Genomic DNA, 22,709 nt, shown 5'->3' with positions numbered 1-22,709 from the left:
CAATGGTGCCAACTGGGAAAGCTATAACTGGCTTTCTATAAAGATTCTGTCATTGACTTAAATATTTATTGAGCAACTCACTGGATGGTGCAAGAAAGGCCTGCCAATCTGCCTCCCTAAAATTATAGCCAAGAAAACCTATGGAGCAGTTCTGCTGTAATAATACTAAAGGTCACCATGAGTTGGAATCAACTCCATGGCAATGTGTCCACTCTTTGAAAGGCACTGATCTAGAGCTCTGGTAGCGTAGTGGTTACGAGTTGGGCTGCCAACCTCAAGGTCAGCAGTTCGAAACTACCAGCAGTTCCACAGGAGAAAGACGAGGCATTCTGCTCCCATAAAGATTTACAGCCTCGGAAACCTTGTACAGGGTCACTATGAGTCGGAACTGACTCCACGGTACTTAACAACAACAACATTCTAGACTGGTGTGGTGCTGTGGGTTAATGTGCTGGACTGCAAAGTTGGTTTGAACCACAAGTCAGTAGTTCAAGCTTACCAGCCGCTCCTTAGAAACTCTCTATACTGGGTTGCTATGGATTGGAACTAACTTGATGGCACTTACCAACAACAACATTTTAGACTCACATGTTGTTGTTATTAAGAGCTGTAAAGTTGGTTCTGACTCAAATGACCCTGTATAAGGTTTCCAAAGAGCAGCTGGTGGCTTTGAACTGCCAACCTTGTGGTTTGCAGTGCTCATCCTATAGCACCACACCAGGAGTCCCGACTAAGATAAGTCAGTACAATTAGATAAAGTCATCCCCAATTTTGTTCTAGAGCTTTTCTGCCCAATCGCCACTAAGTATATCTGGCTATTTAAATTTAAATGATTTAATGTTAGAAAAAAATTGTTCCTCAGTCTTGTTTGAGTGCTCAAAAGCCGTGTGTTGCTAATGCCTAGCATATTGGACGTATAGGCAGACCATGTCCATCATTACAGGACAGAATCAGAAGTTTATTGGAGGGCGCTGCTCTAGAAAGAAAATAGACTGAAATGTCGTATAGCAGACATCCAGTTTGCATGGTGGTTACATCCCGGGGTGGGTGGAAAGAAAGAGACACAATAACAGAAGGGATACAGAGAGCTTCAGCTGAATTGGTAACATTTCTTAAACTGAGTGGTGGGCAAACAATGGTTGTCATATTTAAATATTTTGTGTACCCTAAGCATTACACAATTGTAAAAAAAGTTTAGCACAGGTCCTGGCTTGTAACATTCATTCTCCCCAAAGTCCTGAAATTGACACAGAGACAAGAGGAAACTGAGGAGAGTAAAGTAAGGGGTTTAAGAAGCCTTCCTGGAAGAGGGGATGCTGGGTGAGATGACATATGAGGAGAGACAACACTTGCCTTGTCCCCAAGCTCTTCTTTGAGCCCAGCTTTTCCTTCTTCACAAGAAGCCACTTTCACATAAGAAATCCCCCCTCCCATTTATAGCGGTCCCTTGGCGCTAATTGGCATTCTGTTAATTAGCCTCATTATCTGCACTAAGTGCCTCTTTCCCTAAGGGGACCATCACCTCATTAACTGTGGAGTGGGGTGGAGGTGGCAGCTGCTCCAGGGGCTAGGTGGGTTTCTCCACACTCAGTTGGTCTATCTGCCTTTTTCTCATTAGCCCTGAAGTTTCTTTAGATTATTATTTGTTGTTGAGAATATACACAGCAAAACACACACCAATCAAGCTTCTACATATACAATTTAGTGACATTGGTTACAGTCATTGAGCTGTGCAATTATTCTCACTCTCCTGAGTTTTTCCTCCACCATTAATATACTCACTGCTCCCTAAGGTTCCTAGCCAATCTTTTGAGTTGTTGTTGTCAATTTGATCCCATATGTATAGATGTTAAAAGAGCATAATGCTCAGGCATGTAAGTTTGCAGGCAACTACATTGGTCTACTGGTGAGTGGAAGAGGGGGAAAGGCAGCAATGAAGAAATGGGCTGAGTTCAACCATGTTTCATAGATTCCTGTTGACCTAGAGATGAGACAGAGAAGAGGAGGGCTGGTTGGTCCAAAGTGTGGTGAGACTTGGGGACTCTTGAGTCCATGGACAAGGACATAGCCACAGAGGGCTAGAGCTAAGAGTGAAACATCCAGCTGATATGAAGTGAGGGGAGATGCATAAGAACATCCAAACTTGCAGATAGTACCCATTTGACCTAGCCTCGATGGCTTGATAATCAGAACTCAATTAGAGGAAGATAAAAAAACAGTTTTTGATAAAGGAAACGAGGGTAAATTGCTACAATTTTATTAACTTGACCTATACTCATGGATATAGTACCTCAAAATACCAACAGAGAGGGAAGGAGTCTTCACATCAAGTATCAATCCTATTCCCTCTGTATACAGAGTAGATAGGGACAGGCAACTTAGACACTGACTACCTAAAATGGTGGTGGTGGTTATGTGCCGTGGAGTCGGTTCCAACTCATAGCAACCCTGCATAGGGTTTCCGAGGCTATAAATCTTTATGGGAGCAGAAAGCCTCATCTTTCTCCTACGGAACAGCTGGTAGTTTTGAACTGCTGACCTTGAGGTTCACAGCCTGATTCGTAACCACTATGCTACCAGAGCTCCTTACCTAAAATGAGGGGGCGATAAAGGCATGAAATGACTGGCTCACAAGTTTTCAAGAGACAATTTAGTTTAACTAATAAACTGAATAGTTTTCATCTTGTCTAGATGGGTCTGGTGAAAAGAGATGGGGATAAGATTCTTACGATTCAGCAGTGAGTAATTGTTATCATGATGAATTGCGAACGACACAACTGTAAAAGTAGAAGTTTTGTAACAAAAACAGAGAAGTAGTTCATCTTACAGTCCAGAAACAGAGGACCCTAGGACCATCAAGGGAGAAGAGCACAAGTGGAACCCGGGACTCTATCCAGAGAAGCAGCGACACCAGAGTTGGAGGCAGATTATGATAAGGACATGGAGAGAGGGAGCAGATGAGGACCTAGACTCATGCGAAGAGAGGGACTGAGAGCTGGCGGCAGGCTTGCAGAATTTGCTCTTACGTTGTTTAAATTATAATATATTCCTGAGTGTTTTTTTGTACATCCTCCCACCCGTCACCCCACCCCCCAAAAAAAGAAAAACAGAGGGACTGGAAGCAAATACTGTTGAATGATGATGCACAGAGGAGATTGTAATCACTGCAATGATATGATGGTGTAAAGATGATGTTCTCCCATGTAAACTATCACTCAGTTCACAATTAAAAAAAAAAAAAAGAGCATAATGCTCAAGGCCGACATTCTTTGCTAGCTACGATTAAACAGTTGTTTGGTTTTAAGACTTCAAGGGATACTTTTGGTTTAAGGTTTAAAGATTATTGCAGGGTAAAATCTCATGGGTTCATCTAGCCTCCATGGCTCCAGAAATTCTGTTCTATCTTTTCCTCCTTTTGATCTTCTATAGAAACTTTCATCAAAATATTCAGTAATGGTAGCTGGGCATCATCCAGTTCTTCTGGTTTCATGGCAAAGAGGCAACTAGTCACCCATTCCATTTCCTCCCCTTACTTCTGACTTCCCTTCCTCAGTTGGTCCAGGCAAATAGAAGCTGTGTCTTGAATGGCTGTTTGCAAGCTTCTAAGAAGCACTAGACATGTTATTAGGCCAATTAAGTGGGATGTCCCATGGAACCATGATCCTAAACCTCCAAACCAAGGAACCAAATCCCATGAGGTGTTTGGTTGTACATAAACAGCATTAATAATTGCTCTTTTTGTTGTTATTATTATAAATATATTTATCACACTGCTTTTGTCAATTCAACTTTTTACAAGTGTACAACTTATTGACAGTAATTGGCTGTGCAATGCTACCAATCAATGTGATTTTCCATCCCTGTAAAAGGAAACTCCGCACTCCATAAGTCAGAACTCCCTCCTTTTCTCCCTCCCTTCAACTACTAGTTGTTGTTGTTGTTGTTATTTGTCATTGAGTCGGTTCCAACTCACAACGACACTATATAGGGTTTCTGAGGAGCAGCTGATGAGCCTGAACCGTAGACATTGCGGTTCAAACTCATGTTGCAGTTCAATGTATTAACCCACAGCGCCACACCAGGACTCAACTCCTGGTAACCACTTCAGATCAAGGCCTCTCTACATTTGCCTTTTCTTGTCTTTTTATATAACTGCAGTCAGACAATTTTAACTTTTTGTGTTTGACTTTTTTCACTCAGCCAAATGTCTTCAAGCTCCATCTATATTGCAGCATGTATCAAGATTTAATTAATCTTGCTGGTTAAGCAGTATTCCAGTGTATGTACGAGTATGGTTTTTGTTTGTTTGTTTGTTTATCCACTCATCTGTGTGAGCATTTAGATTGTTTCCACCTTTGGGCTGTTATGAATAGTGTTTTAATGAGCATTTGTATGCAAGTATCTGTTTTGAGTGTCTGCTTTCAAACCTTTGGTGTAAACACCTAGAAGTGGAATTGTTGGGTTATATGTGGTACTGCTGGATAATGTGCTGCACCACGAGGTCAGTTTGAACTGCAAGGTTGGTGATTCAAACTCACCAGCTGCTCCTCAGAAACCCTATACAGGGTCTCTATGTGTTGGAACCGACTTAACAGCACTTAACAACAATGGTAGTTCTCGTTTCAGTTTTTTAAGGAACTGCCACACTGTTTCCCACAATGCCACTCCCACCAGCAATGGATAAACAAACAACAACAAAATCAAAATCATTCTTGTCACGTCCATTCTGATTCATAGAATAGAACTGTCTATAGGGTTTCCAAGGCTATAAATCTATGGAAGCAGAATGCCACAGCTTTCTCCCATGGTGCCGCTGGTTGGTCCAAACTGCCAAGCTTTTCATTAGTCGTCCAACACTTAACCACCATGCCACACCAGGGCTCTTTTACCAGCAAAGAATAAGGGTTCCAATTTGTTCTTTTTTAAAATGTTATCTTACCTATTCTAGTGAGAGTGAAAAAGTGAAATGGTAGCTCACTGTGCCTCTGATTTGCATCTCTGATGGCTAATGAGTTTGAACATGTTTTCATGTGTTTGGTGGCCATTTGAATGTTCTCGTTGGTGAAATGTCTATTCAAATCCTTCACCAGTCATGGAGTTTCTTGGATGGAGACCATCACAGTGCAGGTGGAAAACAACACAGTGTGCTTGGAATCTGAAAGGCTGACTCTAGGTTAATAATGGAGGTAATGAGTTCATTCTCCCAAGGAGGTTGTAAGACCTGAGGGTAAGGGGTCTTGTGTAAAGTGTTCATTCATCTCTCAAGGGTTCCATAATTAGTCTTATCTTTAATATTTTAACTTTGTTTGGTGTCTGGTCCAGAGAGCTCCCTCCATTCCACCATTGTCTCTTTTTACATTTTTATTATGAACAATTTGAAACATATACAAATTTAGGGAACAGAATAATGAACCATTACATATCCATCATCCAACTACAGTAATTGTCACCTCAGAACCCATCTTGCTGCCCTATGTCTCTCCCTCATGCCCTAGACAACACTATCGTTTGAGGCTTGGGTGGTCATTTACCCCATCCTTGTGACACTGACTTCCTCATTTATTCACTTGTTTATTACATATCTCTTTATTAAATGCTCTGTGTGTCAGGGCATTAGGAAATTTACTGAGGACTTAGTATATGCCAAAGAGTCCTGGTGTGGCACTGTGGGTTAATGTGCTGGACTGCAAAGTTGGTTTGAACTGCAAGGTCACTGGTTCAAGCTAACCAACTGTTCCTCAGTAACCCTATCTATACAGGGTCGTTATGGGTCGGCACCAACTTGGGAGTACTTAACAACAAGTATATGCCAAAGGAGCCCCCACTTATATAGCAGTTATGTGTTAGGCTGCTAACCTCAAGGTCAGCAGTTCAAAACTACTAGCCATTCTGCAGGAGAAAGATGAGGCTTTCTGTTCCCATAAAGATTTACAGCCTTGGAAATCCTAACCAGGGTTGCTACGAGTCAGGACCAACTCCTAGGCATACAACCACCACCACCACCAGTATATATGCCAGGTGGTGTAAATGGTTAACCTGCTCATAATAGAAAGGTGGTTTGAGTCTACCCAAAGGTGCCAACTGACTGGAAGAGATCCATATGTGTGCCCATTCCAAAGAAAGGTGACCTAACAGAATGCGGAAATTATCAGACAATGTCATTAATATTGCATGCAAGTAAAATTTTTCTAAAGAGTATATAAAAACGGCTGCAACCATACATTGACACAGAATTTCCAGAGGTTCAAGCTGGATTCAGAAGAAGAGGTGGAATGAGGAATATCATTGCTGGCATCAGATGGATCTTGGTTGAAAGCAGACTATCAGAAAGATGTTTACCTGTGCTTTCTGGACTACACAAAAGCTTTTGATTATGTGAATCATGACAAAACAGAACACTGAATGGTTTAAAAGTAAGAAAGGTGTGCACCTGGGTTGTATTCTTTCACCATACTTATTCAATCTGTATGCTGAGCAAATAACCAGAGAAACTGGATTATATGAAGAAAAACGTGGCATCAGTATTGGAGAAAGACTCATTAAGAACCTGTGATATGCAGATGATATAACCTCCCTTGCTGAAAGCGACGAGGACTTAAAATACTTACTGATGAAGATCAAAGACCACAACTTTCGATATGGGTTGTACCTCAGTGTAAAGAAATAAAAAATCCTCACCACTGGATCAATAAACAACATCCATATAAATGGAGAAAAGATTGAAGTTGTCAAAGACTTCATTTTTCTTGGATCAACACTCATGGAAGCAGCAATCAAGAAATCAAATGACATATTGCATTAGATAAATGTGCTGCACAAGACTGTTTTACAGTGTTTCAGAACAAAGATGTCTGTTTGAGGACTAAGATGAGCCTGACCCAAGTCATGGTATTTTCAATAGCTTCATATGAATGTATAAGTTGGACAGTGAATAAGGAAGACTGTAGAAGAATTGATACATGAGTTATGGTGTTGGAAGGAATATTAAAGTACCATGGACCACCAAAAGAACAAACCAATCTGGTTTGGAAGAAGTACAAGCAGAATGCTCCTTGGAAGCCATGATGACCAGACTTCGTCTCTCATACATTGGACATATTATCAGGCTGGATCAGTCCCTGGTGAAGGACATCATGTTTGGTCAAGTGGAGAGTTGGAGAAAAACAGGAAGACCTTTCAGTGAGATGAACTGGCACAGTGGCAGCAGCAATGGGTTCAAAGGTAGCAACAATTGTGAGGTTGGCACAGGACTGGGCAGTGTTTCCTTCTGTTAGACTATGAGTCGATACTGACTTGATGGAAGCTAACAGCAACAAATTTGGACATATTGTCAGGAGAGACCAGTCACTGGAGAGGGCTATCATGTTTGGTAAGGTGGAGGGTCAGATAAAAAGAGGAAGACCCCCAAAGAGATGGATTGGCCAAGTGGCAGCATCGATGGACTCAAGCGTGGCAACAGTTGTGAGGTTGGCCCAGAACCTGGCAGTGTTTCGTTCTGTTGTGCATAGGGTCATTATGAGTAGGTACCAACTCGATGACACCTAACAGCAACAACAGAGGTGCCTCAGAAGAAAGGCCTGGAGATGTACTTCTGAAAATCAGTCATTGAAAACCCAGGAGTCCTCAGGAGTCAGAATCAACTCAGCAGCAACTAGTTTTGTTTTGTTTTAGAATATGTAAGTGCTTTATGTACATTAATTTTATTCTAACCTCCATATGGTAGAATTATAATTCCTATTGTTCAGACAATGGAATCCAGATTCAGAAAGGATAAGTGGTTTACCCAAAGTGCTAACTTCAAATTCTATGTTTTTTCCTATTATCCCATGGTTTTGTCTATGCAGACAACAGATGTCTTCATTCACTTAAGCAATATTGAACCTCTAATGGATTCCAGGCTCTGTAGTGAACAAGACTGACATCATTCCTGCTTTTAAGGGAGATTCAACCGACTGTACAATTCAGTGCTAAATGTTTCTGTGGGTTTAAAGAGGAGACGAACCAAACTCAATCTTGGTTGGTTGATTGGTTATGTGAAGTGAAGTCGGTTAAGAATCATAGTGACCCTGTATAGGGTTTTTGAGGCTGTAAATCTTTACAGGAGCAGAAAGCCTCATCTTTCTCCCACAGAACAGCTGGTAGTTCAGAACTGCTGACCTTGAGGTTTGCAACTCAACTCATAACCACTACGCGACCACTACCAGAGCTCCTTAATCTCAGTCTTAGTGGGTAAAATACGGCTTGCTGGAGGAGGTGATTGTTATGTAAGACAAAGCAATGTATGATGAGAAGGAATAGTCAGGCAAACATTCCGGGGATAAATCCTGGGGAATATTCCAGAGAGAAGAGACAGCCATTGCAAAGGCCAGAGTATGATGATTTTGGAAAACTGTGAGTAGAATGTTTCAGTATTGCTGGAACATGGAAGGTTGTTGTTGTTGTTGTTGGTGGAACGAACTGTGGAACCCTCCACAGGGTTTCAAGGCTGTGATTCCTTACAGGAGCAGAAAGCCTCATCTTTCTCCTGTGGAATGGCTGGTGGTTTCGAATTGCTGACCTTGAGGTCATAACCACTAGCTACCAGCGTTTCTTATGGGAGGATGAGTGTTGTAGTATTAACAACAAGACAGGAGAAGCAGACAGACTAGACTCTTGAGGGACCTTTCCACTCTACCTAGAAGATTGTTATTGTTAAGTGCCATCAAATCAGCCCCAACTCATAGTGACCCTGTATAGGGTTTCCGAGGAGTGGCTGGTAACCTTTAACCCTTGACCTTGCAGTTGAAAGCGACTTTGCAGTCCAGTGCATTTACTATCCACAGCGCCACACCCGGACTCCTAGAAGATAGACATCAGAGTGGAGTTTTATAAACTTTACTCTGAGTATGGATATGTGACTTGAGGGGGGCAAGCTGATAGGCTGATAAAAGTAATGGATGTGAGTGTCACCTGCAAAACGTAAAGGCAGGGTAAATTGGAGGCGTTGGAGGGAGAGACCAGAAATGAAGAAGAATGTTCTCAAGAAAAGGGTCCCGAAAAGGAGGTCGTTCAGCCTCTTTCTAAGGGCGTTTCTTTCACAGTCTACTAAGTAATGTTTACATTAAGGATGGCGTTAGGGGGAGGGTCTTTCTGTAAGAGTGGCTTTGCTGGAAAGGAGAGCTGAGATCATACAGCTTCCCAACGTTAACTTTACAGTGAAAGAGAAGCCCAGAGAAGCAAAGCAACTTGCTCAAGGTCACACATAGGCTAGGCAGTACATTTGTCGTTGTTACATGCCGTCGAGTCGGTTCCGACTCTTAGGGTTGCCAAGGAGCAGTTGGTGTGACTCCAGTGAGGTTAATGGCTGGGGGTGTTGTACCAATGACTAGATCTAAGGTGAACTAAACAAGATTTGAAGGGGTTGAACAGATTCCTCCTTCTCCCACCACCCCCGCTACCCCTCCTCCGCGCGACTCCAGTGATCAGGCAATGAATAATCTTGAAAACAGTTCCTTTGTGCAGAACACTTTGTTAAGAAAGGTGCAGAGACAGAGGTCTATGGTAGAATTCCCTAGCCTGAGATCGACGATTCCCTCCTCAACACTGGTAACTCCAGGAAGGGAAGGCAGTACCGGGCATCTCTGAAACAGCCAGCCCTCCGCTACCCCCAATTCCCACGTGGTTTCTCCATCCAGGTTCTCACGGAGAAGCCCCTCCTCCAGCGGCTCGACTGTTGCCATAGCAATTGGGTGGGTGGACAGCCCATCCTATCTACAGGCCACCCAGCCCTCGCGTGGGGAGTTGCCATAACAACCCCCCTAGTAATAGAGGGGGTTGGGTTCCGCCCCCCCATTCCCCGCAACTAGACAAGTGGGTGGCTTGATTGGTAGCTGGGCACACAAAGAGGAAAAGGGAAGGAAAGGCGCCAATAAAAACCTAACAGGGAAATGGAGAAAAAGCGGAAAAAAAAAAAAAAAATAGGGGAAGGGAAGTAAACCCCTGTGCGCACGCGCGCCAGCTCGTGGGCGAGCTCCGCGGACGCCTCGGCCACCACCCACTCCTTTCACGCCAGGTTCGCGCGGTTGCTCAGTCCTCGCGCGCGCCATTCGCGCGCTCTCTCTTGCGCTTGCGCCCAGGTGTCGGCGCCTAGGGGGAGGGGGAACCCAGCGCGTTAGCGTCACGTTCCCTCTTCCACCCTCCGGGTGCACCGCCACACCGCGCCTGCGCAGGAGAGTCGGGCGGCTCGGGTTGCAGGCTCCGGGGCGATATCTCCTGTCAGTCGGTGGGTCGGTCTTCCAACCAGCCCTCCCCCTCCCCGTTCTACGAGGGAGGCGCGGTGGAGACCGCCCCCGGGGTCCCTGATGGGGGAGAAGCGGCGACGGCGTCAGTGGAATAACCAAGCCAGAGCGTGAGCGGCCTCGGGGTTTCGTTCCCGGCGGAGGCCATGGGCGACCCAGCCCCTGCCCGCAGCCTGGACGACATCGACCTGTCCGCCCTGCGGGTGAGCGCGCCGTCCCCTAGCCTCGCCCCGGTCCGCGCCCCCGCTGCAGGGGAGCAAGGCGGCCGCACGCCTCACGTGCTCTCCAGGCGCCCCTTGCTCCTTTCCTGGGCTCCGGTCTTGACGGATCCTCTGAACCTCTGCTCCCTTAGTCTCCCCACTGGCTGCAGATTCTGGGAGCTAGTTTGGTCTCCACCCTGTGCTGAAGGGTGCCCCGCCCCCACACTTCTCCGCCACCCCTACCTTCACCCGGAGGTACGGGACCTTCCTCCCAGGTGATAGAGGGCTATCCTCTGCTTCCTCTAAACTTATGTTCCCCATCAGCTGCGGAATCCTTCATGTGGATCCTCTCCCTGGTCCTTTACCTCCTCTTGGCCCTCTTCCCACCGATGCCCTTACTTTCTGCTTCCCCTCCCCGTTCTCCGACAATTTTGACTTTGCAATTCGTTTGACAGCCTCCCCCTCATCATCACCCTTTCTCTTCCTCGCCTACCCTTAAATTGCATCTCTTCCTGGGCCCATAATCCAGCCTCCCTCTTCCACCCCGCACCTCCTACCTTCTCCCCTCACCCTCATGTTCAGTTCGTATCCTTGCTCTCGTGTTTTAAGTGCAGCAGTCCAGAACCAGGCATTTCCGGTCTCAGGGTCCCTGAATATTACATTACCAATTCTGCAGCAGTGTGGGGCTGGGAAGAGAGACAAGTGCACTGGGGGAGGAGAGGAAGCGTTTCTCTTCACAAACTCTGGTCTGGGCTGGGAAGAGGATGTTTATATGTACACACACACACACACATGCTGCATGTGGCTGGTCAGGAGGTGGGAAAATCAGCGGGGATTTATATGTTGGCTGGGGAGGGCAATGGAGATTGCTCAAGAGAGAGGCTAATAAGAAAATGGAATCAAGAAATGACAGCGGGAGGAATTTCTTTGAAATACCCACTTATTGCCCCTCATGGGGCACGTACATGCTCCCATTTAGGAACTTTTCGGCAGCGTTTATGCATTTTCTCATTTTTTCAGCAGGAAGCTAGCTTATGACTTAATGGGCGACTTAATGATTTCAAGGTGAACACACGTCCAGGTGGTGTCTTGATCCTGTGCCCTTGGGGCATTCTCACCAAGCCAAAGTGTGGGGAGAGCAGGATTTCCCATCTCGAGGTTAGCTTCTCTGGAGCCTCCATTTTCATATTACCGCCTCTCTTTTGAGTTAGCCTGGGAACACAAGAGCAGTGTTGGGAAAAGGCGGTCAGCCAGACAGGTGCCCCGGATATAACTGGAGGAGAGAGGGAAATTGAAGAGAGCAGAGTCATGTCGTTAATTGGGTTTCTCTAGGTGACACAGTTTTTTCCTTGCCATTCAGGTCATAATTTGTTTGGTGCAATGTTGGTCTATGAGACCTGACTTACTGGCGATATGGTGATGAGTTGCTAGGAGGGAGACAGAGTATTGTATTTTTTAAGGTCAGGGTTTACACTGGAATTCTCAAATCAGTTGAGATAGAAGAAGGAAGAAAAAATACCCAAATTGAATAAAAGTCCCTTAATATGTCCCACTGTGGGATGAACCTCCACCTTCTCTTCCCACCTTGGTTGTTGATTAACTCTGACCACAGGTTCTCGGTGGTGGCTGTGGTGACTGAAATACAATCAAAACTGGGTGGGATCAAACTGTGACCTTTGCTTTGAGCCTTGTTAGACTCAGCTGGGCCTTCACTTTTCTTTTAGCCTTTTGTGGTAGTTTGGTCTGGATCATCAACCTGGAATTTGGGCATCTCTCTGACCTTGGATAGGGCATTCCTCTTCTGGATGGACTTCACTGTCTGAAGCAATGTTAGCCTCCCTCCTCAATTGCTTCCTACCTTGTTCTCCTCTTCCTCCAACAGAGCCTGGTGATTTGCTTCCAATGTTTCTGTCTGTTCTACGTCCTGCTTCTTAGAAAAGTGATTTCCTTCCCCTACGACCACCACAGTATTCTAGGCTTGAGGGAGAGATTGCTTTCTTTGAATCGGGGCTAAAGAAGGCCAGCTTTCTCCTTGCTGCTGACCTTTTCCCTCCACTCCACCTCAGAAAGCTTCTGTGGCACTGTCGAGCCACTAGCTCAATCATCTCTTGTTCGGTTCCTACCTGCTTTCCAATGAGAAATGGAAACCTGGAGAATTAGCAACAAAACATGTTTCCCTTTACAACACCATCTTTTACTGGGGGACGAAGAGGGGGGAAGGGAGAGACCATTCAGCATTTATTAGCTGGCCTAAAGAGCCCAAATTGTTTTTCTCCTCTTGTTTCAAGATAAGGCTTGGTTTTCAGCTGGTGATGAATGTAATATCTGATATTAGGGAAGATTGAATTGCATTAATCTCTTAGCCATGTGGGAGGCTGAATGGACCTGCCACTTTGGGACCCACAGCTTGACCTCTTGAGGTTCTATTTCTCCACCAGCACAGTAGCTTCGTGTGGTGTGGAGAAGCATGGGCTTTGGAGTTGTATTACTGAATTCAAGTCCTTGTTCCATCACTGTCTGGGTGATTGTGGCCTTGCTCCCTTCTTTTACTTGCTGCAGATTATGCAAAGCTTAACCTGTTTAAGGCTCTGTTTTCTCATCCATAGAGTAGGGGTAGTGATAGTACTAAACTCAGAGTTGTTGAGGATTCAATGAAACACATTCCTGGCATATAGTGACCATATAGTGGTCTTTACTTTTATCAAATTGTAATCAGAAAAGCCTTCCAGGGCCAATGTATCTAAAACAGAACTCCCTACTGGGCTTTAGATAAAGCTTCAGGTACACTTTTATGTAGCACCCTTTTAGTCTGCTTTATTATTCTTCATAGTATGGTTCGCTAGCTGATGTACATATTTATTTCTATCAATCCCAATTAGAATGTAAGCTCAGTGAGAGTTCGGACTTTGTCTTGTTTATAATATTTGCTTTCTCTGCCTGTAACAGTGTCTTGCACATAATGGGGGCTCAAATATTTGTTGGACAAATGCATGCTATAACAAATATGAGAAAGTCAGACTTCTTAGGCTTCCTCTTGCCCCTCTTTTATGTACATATTCAAAATACATCTTTTTTTGAGTTGTTTTTTTGGAAGTACACTTTATCTGGTGGTAAACAGGGTTCTGGAAGCTTCCATGTGAGAGATGCCCTGAAAGTAAAAGTTGGGATCATCCAAGAGAAAATTTGAGCCTCCTGTTTCAAATCTTCTGTGTCGAATCTTGGTTACATTACAGAAGAAGCTTCTGACTTGGAACTCTTGCCTTTCTCACAAGGGATAAGTAACAGTGGAAGTGTATGGGACAAGGAGGAGGAAGACCTCAGGCTGGCCTTTTTCCCTTTGCATTCTCCCTTTTGGTTGATTCACTTCCTAAATCATGCAGCTTCTTAGAAGTTTTAGACTGCAGTGGCCTTGAAGCTGGAACTGTGCATGTGTTTTTATTGCAGTAATACGGAGCACTGTCAAGAGAGATTTGTTGCTAGGTGGTTGTTGCTGACAGAGATATTCTTTTTGAATTTTTTTGTTGTTGTGTCTATGGAAAAGTCTCTTCCTCTTACTTCCCTTTTCATGCGGTTGTGGAGCCAGCACCACTTGGAAAGCTGGCAGTTCTGTGCATGTATTTCTGGGCTGCTGAGCAACAACAGTGGGACTGCTTCTGTGTTCTTGTGCTAGCTGTTGAAATGTGATGGCAGATGCCTTAGGCAGGGGAACGGGAAGACTGACCTCCTGCAGCAGAAGTAATGGCATTAAGTGGTAACCCTTTTCCTAGAGCACTGCAAGTAAGGGGCTGTACAGTTTGGGAAGCTGGTAGCAATTTGGAGTGAAGTGAAATGCTCCTTTGGCAAAATGATGGAGGGAAGATGGCAGAGACTTGCTGGAACTAGGTGTTCAAGCATTCTCCAGATGTGGAGTTAGTATGGGTTAGGACAGACAGCTTGTTATAGCCCTTAATCATACACAGAGGGAAGGTTCTTTGGAAAAGTGAGGTTTTGACAGTTAATGTAAGAGGGTCAACAAGAGAGATAGTTGGCCCACCTCTCTTACTCTTACCACAAGAAGTCAATTAATAGCTATGTAAAATTGTAAAATCTGGATTTCAAATCTGGCTTCCATTCCTTTCAACTTTGAACTGTGTGTCTAAGACAGGGTAACCCACACAGCTTGAATATATAGAGTGTCCTCACTTGTCATCTAAGGGATAAGATGGCAGGAAGTGTATAACCCTTCTTTATAAGCTTACATTCTTATAAAGAATGGTCTATAAATAGAGAATACAGGAACCTCTCAACCCAGAAACAGAACAATTCCAGGGCTGGAGAACATCTTCAGAAGCCATTGAAAGAGCCTGCCTAATCTCCCTACCTTCATACAGTGTTGTACCAAAGGAAGTTACCGATCACATAACCTTCCCTGCATCAGTCAATCATGAACAGTGCTGATTTGTTGTGTGAATGGGGTTCTAGATACTATTGGAAGGTTGTCGTGTTGTGTTCAGTACTATACTAAGCTATTTAATTGGAGTTCTGGGAGCATCCATCTAAGTATCATTGCAAGCTCCCATCTCTTAATTGTTTTAATACACTATTGTAAAAATGGCAGGGTAGGGCGAAGGGGTCATCAGAGAGCCTCTAACTTCAGCGGGGAGGAGAATCACCAGCAGCATCAACCCAAGGCTGGTTGCTATAAGGTGAAGGCCAAACATACCTCCACTTTCCAGCCTTTGGTGTGGTTTTTTGTTGTTGTTTTTTTTACTAGTTCTGACTCCAGCTGCCCCTCCTAAGGCACTTTCTACTTCTATGTTGGGTTTGGTTTGATCATTTGTTGCAATGGCTACACAGAACTCAGAGTTAAGGGATTTATTAGGAGAGAAACCAGTTACAACTCAGGATCAGGAAGCATATAGGCAAAGTCTTTCTTCAGTGCAGAACAGCTTTCTTGCTCCTCTTGGCCCCCTTGGGAGACTTTTTCTCTTGGTCTTTGTCCCCACTTGGGTCTGACCTCTGCCTTACTTGAGAAAATGTTACAAAGCTCTTTAGGGTTCCCGATAAGTGCCTAGAGGTATCTTACTCCTTCAGCAAGCATACTGCCCAAACGTGCCTCACTCTTAAGAGTTAGCGCTGCTGCTGTAGCAACCTTGTTTTGTGGGCGGCGCTATCTTCTGGTTCTGCTGCTGATGCTATTTCTTTTCACTTTGTGCTGTCTATGTGTTGCAGCTCACTCCCTGTCTTCTGTGTCTAGGAGGTCCTCAGCACAGGGATCCTGGAGCCAGAGAACGCTCTCTGTTCTTGGGTCTTCTTTCTTGATAGTAAAGTTACCCCCTTCTCTGGAATTGACTCTCTTTTTAAACCTAGCAGGATGGCAAAACTGGCCAATTACCTTGTTAGGTTTCCATCACCTTATTTACATAATTCTATTCTTACAGGAACCTAGGAACAATTGTGAGGATGTCTCAGGACCCGGCAACAGTTTGTTCCCTGCACCTTATTTACATTGTTAGCAAACTGTCCAAGCCTTTTGGTGGGCCCTAAGTACCTTATTTGCACAGTTCCATTGTGTGAGAGAGACACAAGACCATGCATAGATGTTGTTAATTGCCACTGAGTTGGTTCAGACTCGTAGTGGCCCTATATAGGATTTCATAGGAGCAGCTAGTGAGTTTCAACTGCCGACCTTGTGGTTCAAACCGACCTTGAGGTACAGTGCTTATCCTGTGGTGCCACACCAGGACTCCATGCGTGGATAAAAGGGCTATATTAAGTCACTATATACCAGAAATGTTTTTGTTTTATGCAGTATCATAGAGCCTTCAAGATTGGGGAGATTTTGCTAAATCTGATAGTCATGAATTATGCTCATTTTCTATTGTCCTGTAATCAGTGGTTTAGGTGACAGCATCTTTTTTTTTAAATGTTTTATTGTGAATTATATAATAGTTTACATGAGAGAACTTTAGTTTTACAATCATGCCAACATATATCATTTCATTGCCATGGTTCCAATCCCCTCCATGCATCATCAACCGACCCAAGGGTATACCCTAGAAACCCCTCCCCCTATACTTCCCCCACCCCCCCAGTCTTCAGCCCACAGTCCCTCTCCCTCTGTGGATCCAAAGTCCCCAGCCGCTTCATCACTCCACATCATCGTCTCTGTCTCTATCTCAGGCATCTCCGTTTCTCTGGGTAGGGTCCCACTCTCGGCTCTTCTCCGTTGATGGTCCTAGAGACCTCCGCTCCTAGACTGGAGAGTTAATCACTCTCTTCCTTGCTACAAAACGTCTACCTTTACATTTCCAACCCTCGTAATCAGTCCTGATAACAATTATTCATTACAGTATCACAAGTGACCCATCTGTATTTCATTTCATCAGCTCCGCCTAGACAGATTGGATAGCACTCACTGGAGATTCTGCCTTCCTCCATGTCCCCTAGCTCTAGGTTCCCTCTTGAAAGCTTGTAAGCCAGTCACTTCTTGCCTTTGTAGTCCCCCCCATTTGGGTATCCAATGTCCAAGTTGCCCATCTCTGTCTACTCTGTGTGTGGAGGCGGGGGTGGGAATGTTTCTTGCTGTAAGGATTTGTTCCTTCTTTTGAGTCACTGCGTCCGTAGGTGTAGGTCAAGTTCATCAGATTGTATCAGATCACTCTTTTTTTTCCCTCTTCTTTCTTCTCCTGGTTGAGCTCTGATCATCCAGTCATCCGATCCAGGTCACGTGGGTACCATCTGCAAGTGTGGGCGTTCTTGTGCACATGCCCTCTCATCCCATCAGCCAGTAGCTCCACTCTCCACTTGAGTCCTCCGTGGCCACGCCACTGACTCTGCCCAAGAGTCCCCAGGTTTCCTTACACTGCTTGCCAACCAGGTCCCCAACTGGGTCCACAGAAGCCCACCGAACATTGTAGGGCTTAGCTTGCTGCTTCATTGCTGCTTTTACCCCACTTCCCCCTATCGGAAATGCGTGTGGTCACCAATCAGAGCGTGTATTTCCATTGAGTCTTAATCTTGGAAGACAACATCTTTTGAATTCTTTTAGTCAGTCTCTTCCCCTCCCCCAACACCAGCTTATACCCCCTTTTCTTTTAGTCTTTTCATCCCTAGGTTGAAGAAACAGAATAAAAAGTAATCAGTTTAATGAGTCAACTCTCAAAGCATTTCTTGAATGCCCATAGAATATGGGAAGGTAGAAAACCATTACTTGGTGGAAGACTTGGATCCTGTCTACAGCTCACATTTATTCACCCCTTGCCTTGCTGTTTCACTGAAGTACATAGTGTTCTTCTTGCCATTATTCTCTCAAACAATGAGTCCTTGACTTAAGTCTAGGAGTCTCCCAGCTATAGGGAGCTTCTCCAGAGGGTTACTGAATAGGTACTTGAGGCTTTGTGTTCTTAATATGTGTTGTTGATGCCATCAAGTCGGTTCAAACTCATAGCAACCCTGTGTACAACAGAATGAAACACTGCATGCTCCTGCGCCACCCTCACAGTTGTTCCTGTATTTGAGCCCATTGTTGCATCTTGTTGAGGGTCTTCTTCTTTTTTGCAGACCCTCTACTTTACCAAGCATGAAAATGCTTCATGCATTGGTCCTTCCTGATAACATGCCCAAAGTAAGTGGAATGAAATCTTGCCATCTTTACTTCTAAGGAGCATTATGGGTGTACTTCTTCCAAGATAGATTTGTTAATTCTTCTGACCATCCATGATGTATTTCATATTCTTTGTCAAAACATTATAATTCAACTGGTAGGTCTTCCTTATCCATTGTCTAGCTTTCACATGCGTATGAGGCAATTGAAAATAACCACAGCAAGCCTACTGTAATCCTCAAAGTGACATCTTTGCTTTTTAACACTTTAAAGAGATCTTTTGCAGCACATTTGCCCGATGCAATATATAGTATAATATCCTGACAGCTGCTTCCATGGACATTGATTATGAATCCAAGTAAAATGACATTATTGACAACATCACTGTATTATGATATTGTTTATTAGTCCTCAAGTGAGGATTTTTCTTTTCTTTACATTGAGGTGCAATCCATATCGAAGACTGTGGTCTTTAATCTCATCAGAAAGTACTTCAAGTCCTCCCTCGTCCCTCTCAGTAAGCAAATGCTCCATGCAGCATCTGCATACCACAGGCTGTTAATGGGTATTCCTCCAATCCTGATGCCACATTCTTCTTCACATAATCCAGTTTCTTGGATTATTTGCTCACCATACAGATTGAATAACTGGTGAAAGGATACAACACTGATGCATACCTTTTCTCATTTTAAACCACTCGGTATCCCTTGTTTTGTTCTAAAGACTGCCTCTTGGTTTATACATGGGGACTTCAAAAGTTGATGGAACAATTCCACTATATTTTAATTCCATTTTTCTATGAACTTTTTAAAGCCCCCTATAGTGGTTATAAATCGGGCTGCAAACCGCAAGGTCAGCAGTTTGAAACTACCAGCTGTTCTGCGGGAGAAAGATGAGGCTTTCTGCTCCCGTAAAGATTTACAGCCTCTGAAACCCTGTATAGAGTTGCTATGAGTTGGAAACGACTCCACGGCACACAGCCACCATATACAGATTCTAAGGAGCTCTGTAGCATAGTAGTTATGAATCAGGCTGTGAGCCTCAAGGTCAGCAGTTCAGAACTACCAGCTGTTACACAGGAGAAAGATGAGGCTTTCTGCTTCCGTAAAGATTTACAGCCACAGAAGCCCTGTACAGGGTCGCTATGAGTTGGACCAACTCCACGGCAAATCACCACCACCAGCATATACAGGTTCCACATGAATACAATGAAATGTTGTGAAATTCTCATTCTTGTTATTCATATTTTTTAATGAGCCACCCAGTCTAATGCTATTGCCTGGCATTCTTTGCTTTCTGCCAGAATTATTGTTGTTGTTGTTAGGTGCCATCGAGTCGGTACTGACTCACAGAGACCTCATAGAGACCCTATGCACCAACAGAAGGAAATAATCCTGAGCCAACCTCAGAACTGTTAACCACGTTTGAGCCCATTGATACTGCTACTTTGCCAATCCATCTCACTGGGGGTCTACCTCTTTTTCTCTGACCCTCCACCCTACCAAACATGATATCCTTCTCCAGTGACTGGTCCCTCCTGACAATATGTCCAAAGTATGAGAGGTGAAGTTTGGCCATCCTGGCCTCCAAGGAGCTCTCTGGCTGCACTTCTTCCAACACAGATCTGTTTGTTCTTATGGCAGCTCATGGCACTTTCAATATTCTCTTCCAACACCATAACTCAAAAGCGTCAATTCTTCTATGTCTTCCTTATTCACTGTCCACCTTTCACATACATATGAGGTTACTGAAAATACCATTGCTTGGGTCAGGTGCACCTTAGTCCTCAAGCTGACACCTTTGCTCTTCAACACTTTAAAAAGGTCTTATGAAGCAGATTTGCCTAATGCTGATTTCGTTTGATTTCTTGACTGCTGCTTCCCTGAGTGTTGATGGTTGATCCAAGAAGAATGAAGTCCTTGACAACTTCAATCTTTTCTCCATTGATAAGAATGTTGTTCATTGGTCCCAGTGGTGAGGATTTTTGTTTTCTTTACATTGAGATGCAATCCATACTGAAGGCTGTGCTTTTTGATCTTCATCAATAAATATTTTAAGTCCTCTTCACTTTCAGCAAGCAAGGTTGTATCATCTGCATATTGCAGGTTGTTAATGAGTCTTCCTCCAATCCTGATGCCATGTTTTTCTTTATATAACCCAGATTCTGTGATTATTTGCTCAGCATACAGGTTGAATAAGTATGGTGAAAGAATACAACTTTGTTGCACACCTTTCTTAATTTTAAACCATTCAGTGTTCCCACGTTGTGTTTGAACAGTTGCCTCTTGGTCCATGTACAGATTCCTCATGAGCACAATTAAGTGTTCAGGAATACTCATATTTCACAGTGTTGTCCATAGCTTGTCATGATCCACACAATCGAAAGCCTTTGCATAGTCAATAAAGCACAGATAAACATCTTTCTGATATTCTCTGCTTTCATTCAAGATCCATCGGACATCAGCAATGATATCCCTCATTCCATGGCCTTTTCTGAATCTGACTTGAATCTCTGGAAGTTTTCTGTGAATGTTACCAGATTTGTTAGGTGCTGTGAAATTGATTTCTGACTCCTAACAATGTGATACAGTAGAACTGCCCATCATGCTTTCTAGGCTGTATGTATGTATGTATGTATGGGAGCAGATTGCCTGGTCTTTCTCTTGTCAAATTGCTGGTGGGTTCAAACCACCAACCTTTTTGGTCAGCAGCCAAGTGCTTAACCATTGTGTCAACAGGGGTCCTTTGTTCCTTTTTTCAAAAAAATAATATTTTATTGTGCTTCCAGTGAAGGTTTACACAGAAAATTAGGTTCCCATTTGATAATTTCTGCACAAATAGTTAAGTAACATTAGTGTCAGCAGTGTGTTAACATTTTCTTTAATTCTGTTCTGGTTGTTCCATTTCAAGTGCTCTAGTTTCCTTGGCCTCTTAGCATCTCATCTTTGCTTTAGAGTAATTGTTGACCTCTTGGTTTTTTAATGAAGTACATTACCCACAGATTATATCTTTTATTTTGTATGCAAAGGTATTATTTCACTAAAAGGTGACCTTGAGATAGTTTGGGCTCAAGATTTAAAGAGTAGCTTAGGGACTCCTCTAGTCTTAACTGATCCATTAAGTCTATATTTATGAAGAATTTGAGTTCTCTTCTGCATTTTTCTCCCTCTCTACCAGGTCAATCTACTGTGGCCCTAACCAGAATGGTCCAGTAGTGGTAGCCAGGCATCATCTAGTTCTTATGGTGTCTTATGGGTAGATGAGGCTGCGACTTGTATAGTCTTATCAGCCCTGTTGACAAATATCTTTTCTGAGACTTTTCTTTTTTTCTCCTTTGCTCCTGATAAGTAGGGACCAGTGACTGCATCTTAAAAACTTGTAAACTTTTAAGATCCCAGATATTGCCTCACTAGGAATGCAGAACTCTTTCGCTGTTAATATAGGGATAGAGACTGGTGGAAGGAGCAGAGAGGAAAGAGATGGAATTTCAGTGACCCAAGGGAACCCCTGGAGATTTTGTTCAGTGGCCAAACAGCCTGAGGATGTACTTGTTGACTCTAGGTAGATTTCTGTTCCGTTTGAGGAAGGAGCTAGAACTAGGCACAGAGCCCACAGTGGTGAACAAGAAAGTCTTAGAGTCTAGCAGTGGGGGAGACATTAAGCAAATAATCACATCCATATATAATTGTAGATTATACATATAAAATTGCACTGTGAGAAAAACTTTAGGATGTCATGAAAGCATATAACAAGAATTGTTTTTACTTTTTCCAAGACAAAAATGTTTGGTTTGTTGACTGAGAAAGAAATCAGTCACTTGTTAGAAAATCAAGCCAGTATTGCCACAGAAAGGGTAGGTAGAGGTGAGCCAGCAGGTAGAGTGTGGTGATGGCCAGAATTAGGAGACCCTGGAATGGGGCCATCCTTAGGGCGGAGCATTTGGGCCACTACCAAGGGCCAAGAGCCTGAGGATGGGGTGGAAACTCCAGGCTTAACTTGCAGAAAGATTTTTTTCTGAACCTTCCCATGGGAAAGAAAAAGTTTGCTTCAAAGGGTAAGGGCATGTATGTGCAAAGAGCATATGACTCATAGGACCCTCTTTTTTGTTTATATGGGGAAGGGTCTCTGAGACTCACATGCGACTCTGCAGAGGGATTGGGTAGCAGTGTGCCTGTTGTCTAGAGCTGGTGTGTGAAGGAGAAGTGGTATCATGAAACGTTATTAGCCCTAGTGGGTTTAGAAGGTAAGTGTTGTTGTTAGGGGCCGTCGAGTGGGCTCCAAATCATAGCGACATTATGTACAACCAGACACTGCCTGGTCCTGGGCCATCCTCACACTTGTTGTTATGCTGAGTCCATTGCTGCTCCCACTGTGCCAGTCCATCCCATTTGAAGGCTCCCCAAAATAAGAACCAATATACCCAGCCTTGGGTTTCGTTTTTGCAGTCTGTGGGAAGTGGTATTCTTGCTAGCATTAAATAGATACTGCATATAAATAGATGGGATTCTCCATTTACATTGTGTACAAGTAGAGGATGAGTGGGGTGTGTTACTGATTTTGCATATTTGATACGAAACAGGGTTGGGGAAGCCACAAGTCTTGGGCTTCTTGGAGGAGCCAGACTCTAGGAGCTGCTTGAATGTCAGG

This window comes from Chrysochloris asiatica, unplaced genomic scaffold (genome assembly GCF_000296735.1).
Source record: "Chrysochloris asiatica unplaced genomic scaffold, ChrAsi1.0 scaffold00054, whole genome shotgun sequence".
Taxonomy (NCBI): Eukaryota; Metazoa; Chordata; class Mammalia; order Afrosoricida; family Chrysochloridae; genus Chrysochloris; species Chrysochloris asiatica.
This window is presented reverse-complemented; position numbering follows the sequence as displayed.